Here is a 16104-nt window from a genome sequence, read left to right as displayed (position 1 = left end):
ATCCATGTGTGTTCTATAACTACAGTGAATCCATGTGTGTTCTATAACTACAGTGAATTCATGTGTGTTCTACAGCTACAGTGAATCCATGTGTGTTCTATAGCTACAGTGAATCCATGTGTGTTCTATAACTACAGTGAATCCATGTGTGTTCTATAGCTACAGTGAATCCATGTGTGTTCTACAGCTACGGTGAATCCATGTGTGTTCTATAGCTACAGTGAATCAATGTGTGTTCTATAGCTACAGTGAATCCATGTGTGTTCTATAACTACAGTGATTCCATGTGTGTTCTACAGCTACAGTGAATCCATGTGTGTTCTATATAGCTACAGTGAATTCATGTGTGTTCTATAACTACAGTGAATCCATGTGTGTTCTATAGCTACAGTGAATCCATGTATGTTCTATAACTACAGTGAATCCATGTGTGTTCTATAACTACAGTGAATCCATGTGTGTTCTATAACTACAGTGAATCCATGTGTGTTCTATAGCTACAGTGAATCTATGTGTGTTCTATAACTACAGTGAATCCATGTGTTCCATTTTTATAGTGAATCCATGTGTGTTCTATAGCTAGAGTGAATCCATGTGTGTTCTATAACTACAGTGAATCCATGTGTGTTCTATAACTACAGTGAATCCATGTGTTCTATAACTACAGTGAATCCATGTGTATGCTCTACCTAAAGTGATTTGTTCAAAGTTCCTCTCTGTCTTTAACATGCGAGACCTCAAGTTTCTTTTCTTTTCATCACTTGTCATCAACCTTGCATGTTTGGTATGTTTTGTGTTTTTATTTTAATCATACATCAAGTTCCTAGTTCTGTGATTGTCATCTTGACAGACTGGTTCTATGATGTTTGTATTTATTTCTAATTTATGCCTCTACTTGTCATGCTAGGACCAGCAATGTGTCACCACTTTCTCTGTCACAAGGCATCAGGTGTAGTCAATGACTTGAGATGTATTCACACTTTTGCTCATGCATTAATACTTGTCTCCCCCTCAGGCAGAGCCGAGGGATTTCCCAGTTAAAACAATGACATGACGTCATGGCAACAATGTATGACCATATATTGGCCCAATATGATAGGAATTATGTGTAAGGGAATGGACATCCTTTTACGATTTTAGGGCTGGACCTTTTTGGCCTGATTTGATAGCAATTATGGGTAAGGGAAGGGACATCCCTTTTTGATGACGGGGTTGGACCTCCTCGGCCTGATATGATAGCAATTATGGGTAAGGGAAGGGACACCATTTTCTGATGATAGGGTTGGACCTCCTCGGCCTGATATGATAGGAATTATGGGTAAGGGAAGGGACATCTCTTTTTGATGATAGGGTTGGACCTTCTCGGCCTGATATGATAGGAATTATGGGTAAGGGAAGGGACATCCCTTTTTGATGACAGGGTTGGACCTCCTCGGCCTGATATGATAGGAATTATGGGTAAGGGAAGGGACATCCCTTTTTGATGATAGGGTTGGACCTCCTCGGCCTGATATGATAGGAATTATGGGTAAGGGAAGGGACATCCCTTTTTGATGATAGGGTTGGACCTTCTCGGCCTGATATGATAGGAATTATGGGTAAGGGAAGGGACACCATTTTCGGATGATAGGGTTGGACCTCCTCGGCCTGATATGATAGGAATTATGGGTAAGGGAAGGGACATCCCTTTTTTATGACAGGGTTGGACCTCCTCGGCCCGATATGATAGGAATTATGGGTAAGGGAAGGGACATTCCTTTTTGATGACAGGGTTGGACCTCCTCGGCCTGATATGATATGCTTGGTTTTGCTCAAGCAATGCATGTCCCTACCGACCTCTGCTAAATAGTAACAGTGACCTTGACCTTGACCTAAAACCCTGGAGCACGAACTTACAAACAGTTACCAGGTAGATCACTTCTAGTGCAGGTCTTGAATTTAGAGATCCTTAGAGCCAATTATGATCCGTTTGTTTTGGCCCATTGATGATAATTTATTTTAAGCCCAATATTTCACCATTGGGCCATGCAACTCTGACCTCAGGCTGAGGATTGGAGGACATATCCTCTATTCATACAACAAGTGTAGCCTTGAACGGCATTCCCTCCAGGGGTAAAATTTAGTCAAAAGCTGTTCACTTGTTCTAGAGAAATTGTTTTTAAGAAAAGGATACCACCACTACATAGATGAGATCCACAAGGTTCTTGGCCCATTGCGATTTGGACACACCACCTTATTACACTTATAGCGGTCAAGGTCCAGTTTGTCAAAACAGTTAACATGTTTCTACTTTTGTACCAGTGCTATAAATAGCACACTTTGCCATTAACAGGTGACAGCAATGACCAGATAAAAAATGACGGATTCCTCCTTAGGTACATGTGCTTCGTCTGACCCACAAACTTCGGTTGACCATCAAACTGTCAGCAGACATTCCTACAAACAACTTGGCCAGAATAATAACAACATTTACCTTTTCAGGAGAGTTCAGAAAGTTCAGGATTCCATGACAATTTACATTTGTCATTAAATTAAGCCATTAAATAAATGTAGCAAGTCTAAAAAAAACATGGTAACTTTGGATCCATTTCCAGGGACAAGTACACCCATATAACAACTTTGGTACCACAAGGATACAACTTCCAGGCCTGTGCAGTTTCCCATAGGAAAACATTGCAGAATTTAAGGAAAATCCCTTTGCTAATTTATTAAGAGGTTTTCTTTAATCAACTTAAGTTTTCCTGTGGAAATGTAAGGAATTTCCTCATGTAAAGTTACGTTGATGAAACAGGTCTAAAGCATCGATCATGAGCACTATTTTTACAAACATGTATCTCACATTTCTAGAGGAAATACATAAGTTATAAGTGTTAATTAATTAGAATGCATAATTAATAGGAAGAAATAATCACAAGGAATGTACATTCAGTAAAATACTGTCCAAAGGTTTAAAACAACTTATTTAGATCTATTACTCCTGGAGTCAGTAACTAGAGGTCAGATGCATATTTGACTTACATTGTTTACAACTTCTGGCATACCAAGGTGTACTTGTATACAGTCAGTACCTCCAGGGGAAATCATACAGGTGATTCGGACACAGTCCAAACCCCTACTGCCCTCTGGTGGTACAGTAGAGAATTAAGATGTCTGTATATAATTATATATGTATCTGACTTCGACCGTCATATAGATGAAGCCAGTACATCAATACTTCTTATTTAGCAATAAAATTGTTTGAGATAAAATGTACTCACTTTGTTGTAAGTGTGCAGGAACTTGACGGGATATGTCAGGTTTCTAGGAACAAATGGTCAAGGTCACTTGCAAGGTCACTGCGGAATCTACAAAAAAAATAAATAATAATGAACATATACTTACTGGACATCTATCATGGATATCTATCTTATATACTAGTCAACTTGTGACATAACTAGTCAACACATGACATATTAAAGTAATATTGTGACATATACTAGTGGTCTGGTGACAAACACACGGTTTAATTGGATGCATAAAATCAATTATTTGGCATTAAACTAGTTTAAGGTAAAATCCCAGTAATACAGACAAATCTTTGGTCATTCCTTATCTCGGAGATATCCTTGAGTAAGAGATTTAGTTTATATAGGGTTTATCTATTCTATAATTGTATTATATCCTTGAGTCAGAGTTTTACTTTATTTTGAGTTTTATCTAGTCTATAATTTTATTATATACCTAAGTGCAATCTCCTGTCATCTTTGCACCTCAGTGAAAGTACATGCATACATTTGTATGCTTCTAAAGAAAAACAAATTTCTCAAAAGTTTGGTATTATAATTAAATACTTCTAAGTATATTGTGGGGAAATTATATAGAATGTTAGGTTTTGTTTGGCTTTATCATCCATCTTGCCCTTGACCTAGGAATCTTTTTTATCATAATGCTCTTGTCTGTCCTTGATTAACAGACACCTAGCCAGGTGACAGAACAGGTTTTTACTCCTGATAATTAATTACGTGTTACCTTGAACTATTCTACTTTTAATCATTCTCTTCCCTGGTTGAAAATTAAGAAAACAAATTTTTCATTTTTTTTAACAAGAATATATGACCCGACAACAGATTTTTATTGACAAAGTGTAAATCTAGGATTCTGCTACAACAGCTATGTAACCCTTGGTGACAGCTAAGTAACCCTTGGTGACATTGTTTGCTCTAATGTACTAGCCTTCATCTTAATCAGAAGGCCACAACAATCCTGGGAAGAGATAAAATGATTTCTACTCCAGGGTTAATTCTGTTGGTTATTTATGTAGTTTGTGAATGGACTAGGAATTCCCCGTGTCTATATACAATACTACAATAGATCAGCTGAAAATAAATGTATATTTATATCAACAAGCTTACTATATCTCTGCTCTGCTATATATAGAAGGTTAAGTACAACACTGTACACATCAACACTGTCTCACTAACACAACAGCCCAGCATTTCATTAAATACAACTCGGTACCTATTGAGAATTGAAGAGCTTCCAAAATACATGTCAAGGCACACTGCAAGTACAACGCATTCCCAAGGTGTATATAACTATCCTAGTATCTATACATCAAAGGGGCATGCTAACTCCTACTACTCTTCTCACCACACCTGCCCAGGTAAGAAACAATGCCTTGTTGAGTGGAATACACTAATTAGAATCCATTGTTATGACCATGTTCTATCTGGAAGCTTTCATCTTATCTGAGGTTTATCAGAAACATAGCATGACTGATACCGGTAAAGAAAACTGGAAACCCTTTTTTCTTTCATCATAATTAAGTCTAATTAAATACATATTTTAAAACACTGATGGTGAAATCTCTATATCCTGCAATGATTCAACTGTACCTAAAAAAACAAATACAATGTAACTATTTCTTGAACTAACATGGTGCGATTAGATGATTTGAAGGTGACATATACACAATTCTTTTTTTTTCTATTTAAAACCATTTTGCATTAAGTTTATAATATACAATACTGTTAGTTTTACGGGGAGAATGTCTGTTGAAATTTTCAAGTCAAAGTGAGTACATTTAAGACCTTCTTTTTGATAGCTTAACACCATAAATCTACTAAATTGAAGCTACATGTTTTTCTAGACTAACTGAAGCTATGTTTTTTAGACTAACTGAAGCTTCACGTTTTTCTAGACTAACTGCAGCTACACATTTTTCTGTAGACTAACTGAATCAAGCTACACATTTTTCTGTAGACTAACTGAAGCTACACATTTTTCTGTAGACTAACTGCAGCTACACATTTTTCTGTACACTAACTGAATCAAGCTACACATTTTTCTAGACTAACTGAAGCTACACATTTTTCTAGACCTAGCTAACAGTTGTTTTACCAATTTGTTTTACCTGAATATCTACTGATGGCTGTATATTCAAAAATAAGCACTGTTTCCACAGGACCATTATGTGTTGAAATAGCTCCCATTTAAAACAGTAAATGTGAGGCGTTGTATGCTCTTAGCTCCCGCATTGACAGAAAATGGAGTTTCAGCCACAGTTTAGAATACGTCACAGCTTGAGAAAAAAGTGCTTCAATTTCCAGTTTGACTGTACACTAGGTAATGTTTAATCCCGATGGAGCATTAATGCAAAATATCAGCTTCCCATCACTATAGAGGAATGGACTGTGAACCTAATCTTTGTGGACAGATGGTAATGTTATACACGCCTACAACCACTTTGTCAGAGGCGGCATGAAAATTACCAAAAATTCAACAAAAATGGATTTTATCAAAGTAGATGTGTCACATGCATGGACAAATAAGTTCAACTAGCTCAAGGAAACACAAGTTATTGTGCGATCTTTGACCTTCAGACCTGTAAAAAATTTTCTCCAAAATAAGCACTATCAGTATAAAGTAGGAATGGTCAAAGGGAACTTAGCACATGAGAAGTTGCTTTAAAAGAAGGAAATTTTATATTTATAGATTATATAACAACGATTTTAACCTTTCTCCTGAAAAGAAACAAGAAACTAATGAATGACAACAATGGATCCCTCACGCAGTTTGAGCTTCAATGGACCACAGGAATATTTTGATGAAATATTTCTTGAACAATGCAACAAAATATTGTCAACATGGTGAATCAATGATCGCCAAGCTCACCAATGGGAGTCATCATCAAGTGTTTACACTTCAGTTTTAGAACTTAGAATATAAAACCTAAATAATCCCAAATTAACACACAAACACTAGATATATGTAAGTGTAGTTGAAACAAAAATCAAAAAGTAATCTAAACACATTAAGTCTTATATGTCCAGTGGTTAAAATCCAAATTATGGTAAAAATCAGAAAAAAAAATTCTCAGTAAATATGTTCAAGTACCACTTTTCATTGCATCATATAAATATCTTCTTCTTTCAAAACTGGGTATGTTCTTGGAAGCCTTTCAAAAACCTACCTCCAAATTTTTTAGGGTTTTTAATCTAAAAAAAATGGTCAAATTTGGAGCAAAAATCAAAATTAAACTATAGTTGCATCACTCATAGATCAATAGTGATGGTAACTATACATAGACCAAGAGTGATGGTAAATATACATAGACCAATAGTCATGGTAGCTATACATAAACCAATAGTCATGGTAACTATACATAGACCAATAGTCATGGTAACTATACATAAACCAATAGTCATGGTAACTATACATAGACCAATAGTCATGGTAACTATACATAGACCAATAGTCATGGTAACTATACATAGACCAATAGTCATGGTAACTATACATAGACCAATAGTCATGGTAACTATACATAGACCAATAGTCATGGTAACTATACATAGACCAATAGTCATGGTAACTATATATAGACCAATAGTCATGGTAACTATACATAGACCAATAGTCATGGTAACTATATATAGACCAATAGTCATGGTAACTACCAAACAGTAGGGATGTAGAAAGCATCCTTTTGACCTGCATGCTTAAAACAGAAATTATTCCCAAAAACCTTCAAAGTTTTGGGACCCGATATGCAGACATAGGAGGAAAGCGTCACTTTAACCATACATACCTGTATGTACTTTTAATACAATGTAACATGACCTTTGAACTTGTGTGTATCCGGTATGCAATGTCATTGTTCTCTAACTTAACAACGCTTTACCTCCCACCTTAATATATTATGTGCTGCATGTACAGGGACCGTCATCAAATCTAACATCATAACACTTCATAAATCATCTAAAACACTCACATCTGCCTTTGTTGGAGTTCTAGTATAGAAATGCAAAGAAACACAAAATTGTTCAATTTGAAACACTTTTCCCATCAAATTTGGAAAAAAAAAAAGAAAAAAGAAAGATAGATGTAAAATTATATTCTGATCATCAGGTTTATTACCCCCTGAAAGAGAGAATGAAAATCAACCTTCACTAACAAACTATAGAATTACAGGTTGTTTTCTTACTGGTTTAGGAAGGGTACATTTTGTCTCATTTTGGGAAGAAAATTGGTGATTTGGGAAAGATTTTATCAGGAGTAAAATGGCTTTAAAATGAAATAATTTCAACTGGGAATGGGGCCCATTAACAGCCCCAGAAAGCCCTCAGCAAAAGCCCTGTAGATATCAATGGAATGGAGTCCATACAGACAACATGTGGACATAAGCAAAACCACCCATATGTGTTGATCTGTCGAGTCGGATCGCCTGAGTTTCTTGCGCGGAGGAAAATATCACGAGTGTGCGGAGCACACGAGTGATATTTTTCCTCCGCGCAAGAAACACATATGGGTGGTTTTGCTTTTATCACATACCTTTATTAATTACAACTTTCCTTAATTATGAAATCCATTTGCGGTTTCAAGTGACGTCACATCACTATGTATTATTTTCGTTTTCAATGCAGAAAAAAAATCGTCATCTCGTCATCATAAATTCGCCAACTGATTAAAAGTGTAGGCCTAGTTGACAGATCTAGCCAGTTACACTTTATCAATATTTTTGTACTGATTAACTCCTTTCTGTTTTCAAACTGATAATGTAAAGGAAAATCACAACACTAATTGATGCAAAATCATTTATTTGCAATCAGATAACGTTATATGTTAATAAATTCTCCCAACTGTCAGTGAAAGTGTTCAGCATTTAATTATGATTTAAAATACAACATCGTTTACTTCAAGCAGCAAAATTTACAAATACTGTTTAATTTAATTTGATTTAGCATTCGTTAAGCATGGATATAGTAAAAAAAATCAAATTAATTTAAACCTATATATCGATGGCATCAAACACATTCTCCATACCTAGACATATAGCTAATGTGCTGTCGTTGAGCGACTACATCACAGCGCGTGCAATTCATTCACATAAACAAGCGACATGTCACACCGAGTCATCGTCAGAGTCAGTGATTGGTAGGATTCTACGATATTTCCTAGGAGGAGATATAACTTGAGAGGAAGATTGGGAAGATATTTGAAAGGAAATGTTAAATGTGCCGCCAGTAATATTTGCCCCAGAAAACATTCCCGTGGCAAGATTTTGACAATCTCTAGATGACCTTGGCATTGAATTTTCACTGGTTCGACCACGTTTTCATTTCTGGAATTTCTCTTTGCCACTTCACTACGAGAAATTGTCGATCGGACAGACTTTGTTGACAAAGATGTTTCGGGGACATTTTGTAGAAGTTCGCAAATGACCTCTGGTGAGTTGAATTGCCTCCATGAGTTTTCGTTGATCTTTCATTAAATTCCTCGTTACCACTTCATCAAATATAATATCATGAAGAATTTCAAAGTTAACGTCATAATGTTCCATGTTATGATGATAGACTATGAGCTATCAAACAGACTAGCAGACGACAGAAATGTCGGAGGACAATATTTATTCAAGAGAAATAAACGTACATTTAAAATATTCAAGTAATTGATTTTTACTTGTAATTAAATGCATTTATTTCAAAAAAATGTTTTCATAATTTTTAATCAATGTTGTAAGATACAGCTTCACTTTATTTCTTCCAATGAACTGTCTATTTTTAGTTTCATGGAAAAGGGAATTCCCCTTAAAAGTAGTTCCGGCTAGAATGGTGATACAACATCTTGTATCACACATGTGTGATACAAACCGACAGAAAACATCCACCGAAATTTTTTGTATCACTATTGTTAGATTACATAGGTATGTGTTAAAAAAGTTTATCAACATTTAGTCAGTTTTTGAAGTCTCCTTGAAAATCAACAAGAACAGTTAGGTTGACCATGATTTTGAACTTTGACCTTACTTCAAACTGTGATAATGACCATTGAACCTAACTATTGCTATTGACCATTTAACCTTATTACACCAATCTTCGACCTTTGAACATAAGTCCTGAAATTATGTGATGAAATTACTTCTGTGTTGAATATAATATCTCTTTATGCAAACCTTTTTTGAACTTTGTCCTCAGTTTGTGATATTAGCATTAAGGGGGATGTATAAAAAGCACTGCTTGCCAGACTTTGTTGTGTTAGTACAAATTTTATGATCGATATATTATGTCTTCTTACTTATCATCTTGCTCTTCAATTACACTTGGGACCCCGACACTCTGAGCCATTCTTCATAAGATTTTTCATATAAGTACGGCAAGTTGACGTAATATATGTAAACAAGAGGCTAGACACCTAGATATACAGTGTAGTTGTTTTTATTATTTATATATGTACCAGGTAAACAGGATTTTGTTTTTGTTTTTATTCTTTTTTTTCAATTTTAATGCCAAACCAAGATTAACAACAGTATATGTAATATGATATTAAGACAGATATTACTGATTTTGCAGACTGTTGAAATCTCAGCAAACTTGATCACTAAGGATCTTGTCAGGTACAGGAGCCAAATAATTTAAATAACTTCATAAAATGGCTCTAATGACTATGGAATGTTCCTATATTTTATCAAAATCAATTCAGGTTTTTTTTTTTTTAATTGCAGCTAAAGTGTATTGAAATAACACTCAGTCAATATATATGTTGATGCCAAATTCAAACAGACATCATTTTCAAATTTTGACCTCAGCCTGTAACCTTGACCTTGGGATGACAGTTCTCAAAATGACCCGTATGTCACAATGCCAGGTGATTTAATACAGGTATGTTATAGTGTATTGAGTTTTATTAAAAGTTGTAATTAAACGTGGCTCAGACAAAGAAAGTCTTCTTTTATTTTTGATTGAATATATACTTTTCTATGAAGATCCCAAAATAACTGGATGTATATAAGTTGAAGAATATTTTCGTCAGTCATCCAGAATTGAAAATGAAATGTCAAGAGATGGATGGATTAGAAATTTTACCTTCTCTATGAGTCTAGCAAACGGCTGTTGAATGGTGTCATTGACCTAACAATGGGTAATCTGTCTGAATTTTTATTACAATATCTTCCGTTAAATTATACTCAAGACAAGAAAGTGTCCTTGAAGGACAAATATTTACTACTATAAGTAAAATCTACCTTAACATTTTTACACTTAAGTGTCCATGGGAGTTATGACACACTTACTTACCTACCTCCAACAGTATTATACAGTTCAATACATATTTAAATAAGTAATATACATTTACATATCTTATAAGAATTAAAAATTGTTTGGAATACTGACGTTCATGCTGGTAGGACAGAAGTGATGGGTAGGTATGTTAAGTATACTGTAATCACCAAACATCTATCATCCTCTAACGATTGATCTCCATTACAATACAACCCTGTCAACAATAAACCAGGCGAAATGACAGTTTAACTATTCAGTAACAATCCTCATCATATTCATCAATGAATACGTAACATGCATCAGATTTTATTTTTTCATTTTTTTTAATTTTTAAAATTGAGTACAGGAACTTGCCTACGTGTCAATGTATGTATCACACATTCTATTAAACCAGTTAAATAGCTTGTAATGTCACGAGCCTTTACGAGATCGGCATACTAAATTATTTTAAACTAATTTCCGCATTCACTGCCATTACAGTAAAAAGAGTGTAAAACTCCATTTATCACCTATTTCAAATTTATGAAAAAAATTTAAAAGAAGCACTCTAAAATTTATTCCCCTTTGGGCTTAAAAAACTATTACCAGAGAGCAATGTACATTATACATATATATACCATCTCATCTTCACCTATGACCAGATGACTTTGACCTTCAGTCTGTTGACTTCTTGTTTAATCATGTTCCACTTTGTTTCATTAAGTCATAACAAAATGTTCTTCAATGAAAAGACACAAAATTTCACCTTGCCACATAACCTTTGGACCGTTGACTTTGATCTTTGACCTGGACATTTTGTCATTTGAATTATTGTTTAATGACAACCAAGTTTAACTTGTAATGCCATAACAAAATGTTCATTTTTAAAAAGCTACAAAATTTCACCTTGAACTTTGACCCAGTGAACTTGATTATCTGACCCCATGTTCTATTGGTCAGTTGATTCCTTGTTAAATTCTGTCTAACCTTGCTTCATAATGTCAGCAAGATATTCATCAGTGCAAATTTACAACTTTTGACATTGACCTTTGGACCTAATGACCTTGAACCTTGACACTGTTACACTTGACTTTTGATCAATTGATTTTTTTTTTTGTTAACCTGACCATGCAACTCTTCTTGATAATGTCATTACAAAATGTTCTCCAGTGATGAGATCTAGCATTTCTGTGAAGGGATGTACAAAATTTGACCTTGAATTTGTCCTTGGCATTTGACCAAATGTCATGTTAGCAGACAGACAGTGATCTTTTACTTTAGGGTATTTGTATCTCAGATATGGAAGGGCCTCGATAGCTCAGTCAGTTGGAACACTGGCCACATAACCTTTGTGTGAAGATACAAGATATGTGATTCAAAGGTACCTACCCGTCGGTTTGTATTTCTCCGGAAGCTGAGAAATGGCCAGTCTGTGCTGTCTTGGTTGTGTCCTTAGGAAAGACACTTAATTTACCCTAATTGCTCTGGATGGCATGTGATGGGCCTCCTATATGTTGTTCAGTGAGGCAGCCACCAACTACTACAATGAGACTCTACCTCAAAATTACCCTGGCTGTTCTAGGAGTGATAAACCCAGCAAACAAACATCTCCATATATGGTGCCCTGATTAAAATTACTGACTTAACCTTGGTAAGCTGTTAGTCAAAAAAATATGGCTTAAATTGCCTTGACAAACATCTAAGTGGTTAGATTTTTTGAGGGAACAATAAAACTTACAGATAACAGATTTAGACAGAAATCTAATTATCATAAGTATTTGTATGTAATGGGTATTAACTTGGATGGAGTTTTGATAGATGACCTGGAGGAAGTTCCCTTTTCTGACAGATATGAACAAAGCCGATATCTTTCTGACAACCTTGAATATTTCTCAGACTTTCCTGAGACAAAGTTGTCAAGTACATCCAGACATGTAAAATATGTAAGAATTTGTTTTTGAAAGAAGTATCTTAGTAACCACCTTTGAAAAGTTCTCTATCGATCCTCTGTAAGATTGGTATGTTTTCATCATGCCTCTCCTCCTCATCTTTACCTTTTGTTACATATATCATGTTGACTGTGCTTTATTTAGTCTTCAGTTTTAATATAGAACTTGTACAACTAGTGACAAAGTACAACTAGTGACAATGCACAACTAGTGACAAAGTACAACTAGTGACAATGCACAACTAGTGACAAAGTACAACTTGTGACAAAGTAAAACTTGTGACAAAGTACAACTTGTGACAAAGTACAACTTGTGACAAAGTACAACTAGCGACAAAGTACAAATAGTGACAAAGTACAACTAGTGACAAAGTACAACTTGTGACAAAGTACAACTAGTGACAAAGTACAACTAGTGACAAAATACAACTTGTGATGAAGTACAAATAGTGACAAAGTACAACTAGTGACAAAAGTACAACTAGTGACAAAGTACAACTAGTGACAAAGTACAACTAGTGATGAAGTACAAATAGTGACAAAGTACAACTAGTGACAAAGTACAACTTGTGACAAAGTACAACTAGTGACAAAGTACAACTAGTGATGAAGTACAAATAGTGACAAAGTACAACTAGTGACAAAGTACAAATAGTGGCAAAGTACAAATAGTGACAAAGTACAACTAGCGACAAAGTACAACTAGCGATGAAGTACAAATAGTGACAAAGTACAACTAGTGACAAAGTACAACTAGTGACAAAGTACAACTTGTGACAAAGTACAACTAGTGACAAAGTACAACTAGTGACAAAGTACAACTAGTGACAAAGTACAACTTGTGACAAAGTACAACTTGTGACAAAGTACAACTAGCGACAAAGTACAACTAGTGACAAAGTACAACTAGTGACAAAGTACAACTAGTGACAAAGTACAACTTGTGACAAAGTACAACTAGTGACAAAGTACAACTTGTGACAAAGTACAACTTGTGACAAAGTACAACTAGCGACAAAGTACAAATAGTGATGAAGTACAACTTGTGACAAAGTACAAATAGTGATGAAGTACAAATAGTGACAATGTACAACTAGTGTCAAAGTACAACTAGTGACAAAGTACAACTAGTGACAAAGTACAACTTGTGACAAAGTACAACTAGTGATGATGTACAACAAACAAAGAAGAAACCACAATAGACATTGGAAATATTTAGTGATTAATTTCTTAGAAATTGTGATTTTTTTGCACTTCATCTGTCAAAATCATAGATTTAGACCTGTTAGGTTTTTAATTTTCTGATAAGTCTCAACATTTCACTTGCACAATTAGGGACCAAGGGAAACCTACATATGAAAAATATTCATTTACTACTTTCTAAGAAATAGCGGTTACAAACTTCATCTGCCAAACTTCCTGTGAGCCATTTTGTTTTCTAATCAGTCTCAAAGTTTAGCAAGCACAACTAGAGACAAAAGGAAACATACATATGAAATTTGAGAAAGATCAATTAAGGGTTTGGTGAGAAATTTTTAGCAGTAGCCTATCAGCCATTTTGTTTTCTGATCAGACTCAAAATGTATCAAGCAAAATTAGGGATCAAAGGGAACCTATGATGAAGTCTTAGAAAGATGCAATGAACTCTGTCTTAGAAATAGCAGTGTCAATGATTGTTTACAGAAGGACGGACCACGGACCATCCACAAGGCCTATGTGATATAAGAGTGAACTAAAAATCAACCTAAATATGATATTTTTATCCAAAAAACCACTGTTCCTGAAAAGTGACAAGAAAATACATGTGATATTTCTTATAAAATATCTTGTTCAAATTTGATTATAAATTAATTTGTAAGTCAATTGCAGAAGCAATAAAGATATTTCTCTAAAACTAAGTCTTCAACCCCAAACTATGCAAAAATTAAAACCCTATGTAATCAATATGGTGGGTTGAGATTTCCATACTTATGTAACTAAATTCTAAATTCAGCTGATGAGAAAAAAATGCTGAATTTCTAAGTAAGCCTGATCCCCATACCCAATACCAGCCCCACCCATCCCCAACCCCAACCCAACCCAACCCACCCCATACCCCATACCAGGCCAACCCATCCCACACCCCAACCCAACCCACCCCCCTACCCCATACCACCCCACCCCACCACAACCCCATCTCCACCACACCCTACCCAAATATCACCCCTCCACCCCACCCCCACCCTCACCCCCACCTCCACATCCATACCCACCCCACCCCACCCGAAACCCACCCCACCCCAACCCCATCACATGGTATCATAATTTAGACAGGTATCAACTGTTTATATGGTATCATATTTCAGACAGGTATAAAATGTTTAGATGTTATGATATTTCAGACAGGTATAAAATGTTAAGGTGGTATCATATTTTAGACAGGTATAAAATGTTAAGGTGGTATCATATTTTAGACAGGTATAAAATGTTAAGGTGGTATCATATTTTAGACAGGTATAAAATGTTAAGGTGGTATCATATTTCAGACAGGTATAAAATGTTTAGATGTTATGATATTTCAGACAGGTATAAAATGTTTAGATGTTATCATAATTCAGACAGGTATAAAATGTTAAGGTGGTATCATAATTAGGACAGGTATAAAATATTTAGATGTTATCATATTTCAGACAGGTATAAAATGTTAAGGTGGTATCATAATTCAGACAGGTATAAAATGTTAAGGTGGTATCATAATTCAGACAGGTATAAAATGTTAAGGTGGTATCATAATTAGGACAGGTATAAAATATTTAGATGTTATCATATTTCAGACAGGTATAAAATGTTAAGGTGGTATCATATTTCAGACAGGTATAAAATGTTAAGGTGGTATCATAATTCAGACAAGTATAAAATGTTTAGATTGTATCATAATTAGGACAGGTATAAAATATTTAGGTGGCATCGTATTTCAGACAGGTATGAAATGTTGACAGGTATGAAAAGTTAGGTGTTAATTATCATTTAAATAGTTGACTGGCATTGTACTTAGTAAACTAAGAATTTTATGTTTAAAGATTAAAACATGATAGCCAAACTTTATATTTTATGTATTAATATATACAACAGAAAATCTTTGAAAACTAGAAAGTTATGCATGCATAATTAAAAAAAAAATAGGTAATACTCCAATGATCAAACATCGTGAAAACTGGCATCACCACGGTGATGAGACATGGTATCAGCCCAGTATCATCAGCAGCAAGATAAAAGATGAAGCTTTAACATACCTGAGAGTTCTGTGTCATTGGTGGTAGCAATTTCCCTTCAAAATTATCCAGCTTTTACCTCCAACCTGCAAAATATTCAAAGTAGTGTTGATCACTGGAGAATAATTGGGTAGGTTTCACAGCTGGTTGACTGCCATCAGTCACAGTTCAATAAGTCCCAGTGCAAGGATCACCCGCAGATTGGCAGAGATCGGATACACTGTTATGCACCAAAGGCCGCAGCTCTCCTACAGTTTCTAGAACCTCTTAATAAAACACATATTTGGTGTACTTTAATTTCTATAATCCAGACAATTGTTAGTTTTTGTTCACTCTGAAACAAAACTTCTGCTAAAAACTGAAATGACAGCTGCATTAAAAACCAAGT

General features: G+C 35.0%; 1 protein-coding gene across 1 annotated transcript in view; it reads right to left on the bottom strand.

Annotated features, from left to right (window-relative positions):
* LOC117333834 (myocyte-specific enhancer factor 2C-like) overlaps positions 1-15903 on the bottom strand; it is a 121143-nt gene extending 105240 nt beyond the window's left edge. The window contains exons 1-2 of the mRNA XM_033893251.1: positions 15738-15903; positions 3258-3344 (exon numbers count right to left, since the gene is read on the bottom strand). The gene's annotated coding sequence lies outside the window, so the exon portion shown is untranslated. The remainder of the gene's footprint in view (positions 1-3257; positions 3345-15737) is intronic.
* Between the last annotated feature and the right edge of the window lie 201 nt (positions 15904-16104).

Source organism: Pecten maximus, chromosome 9, assembly GCF_902652985.1.
Source record: "Pecten maximus chromosome 9, xPecMax1.1, whole genome shotgun sequence".
Taxonomy (NCBI): Eukaryota; Metazoa; Mollusca; class Bivalvia; order Pectinida; family Pectinidae; genus Pecten; species Pecten maximus.
This window is presented reverse-complemented; position numbering and strand designations above follow the sequence as displayed.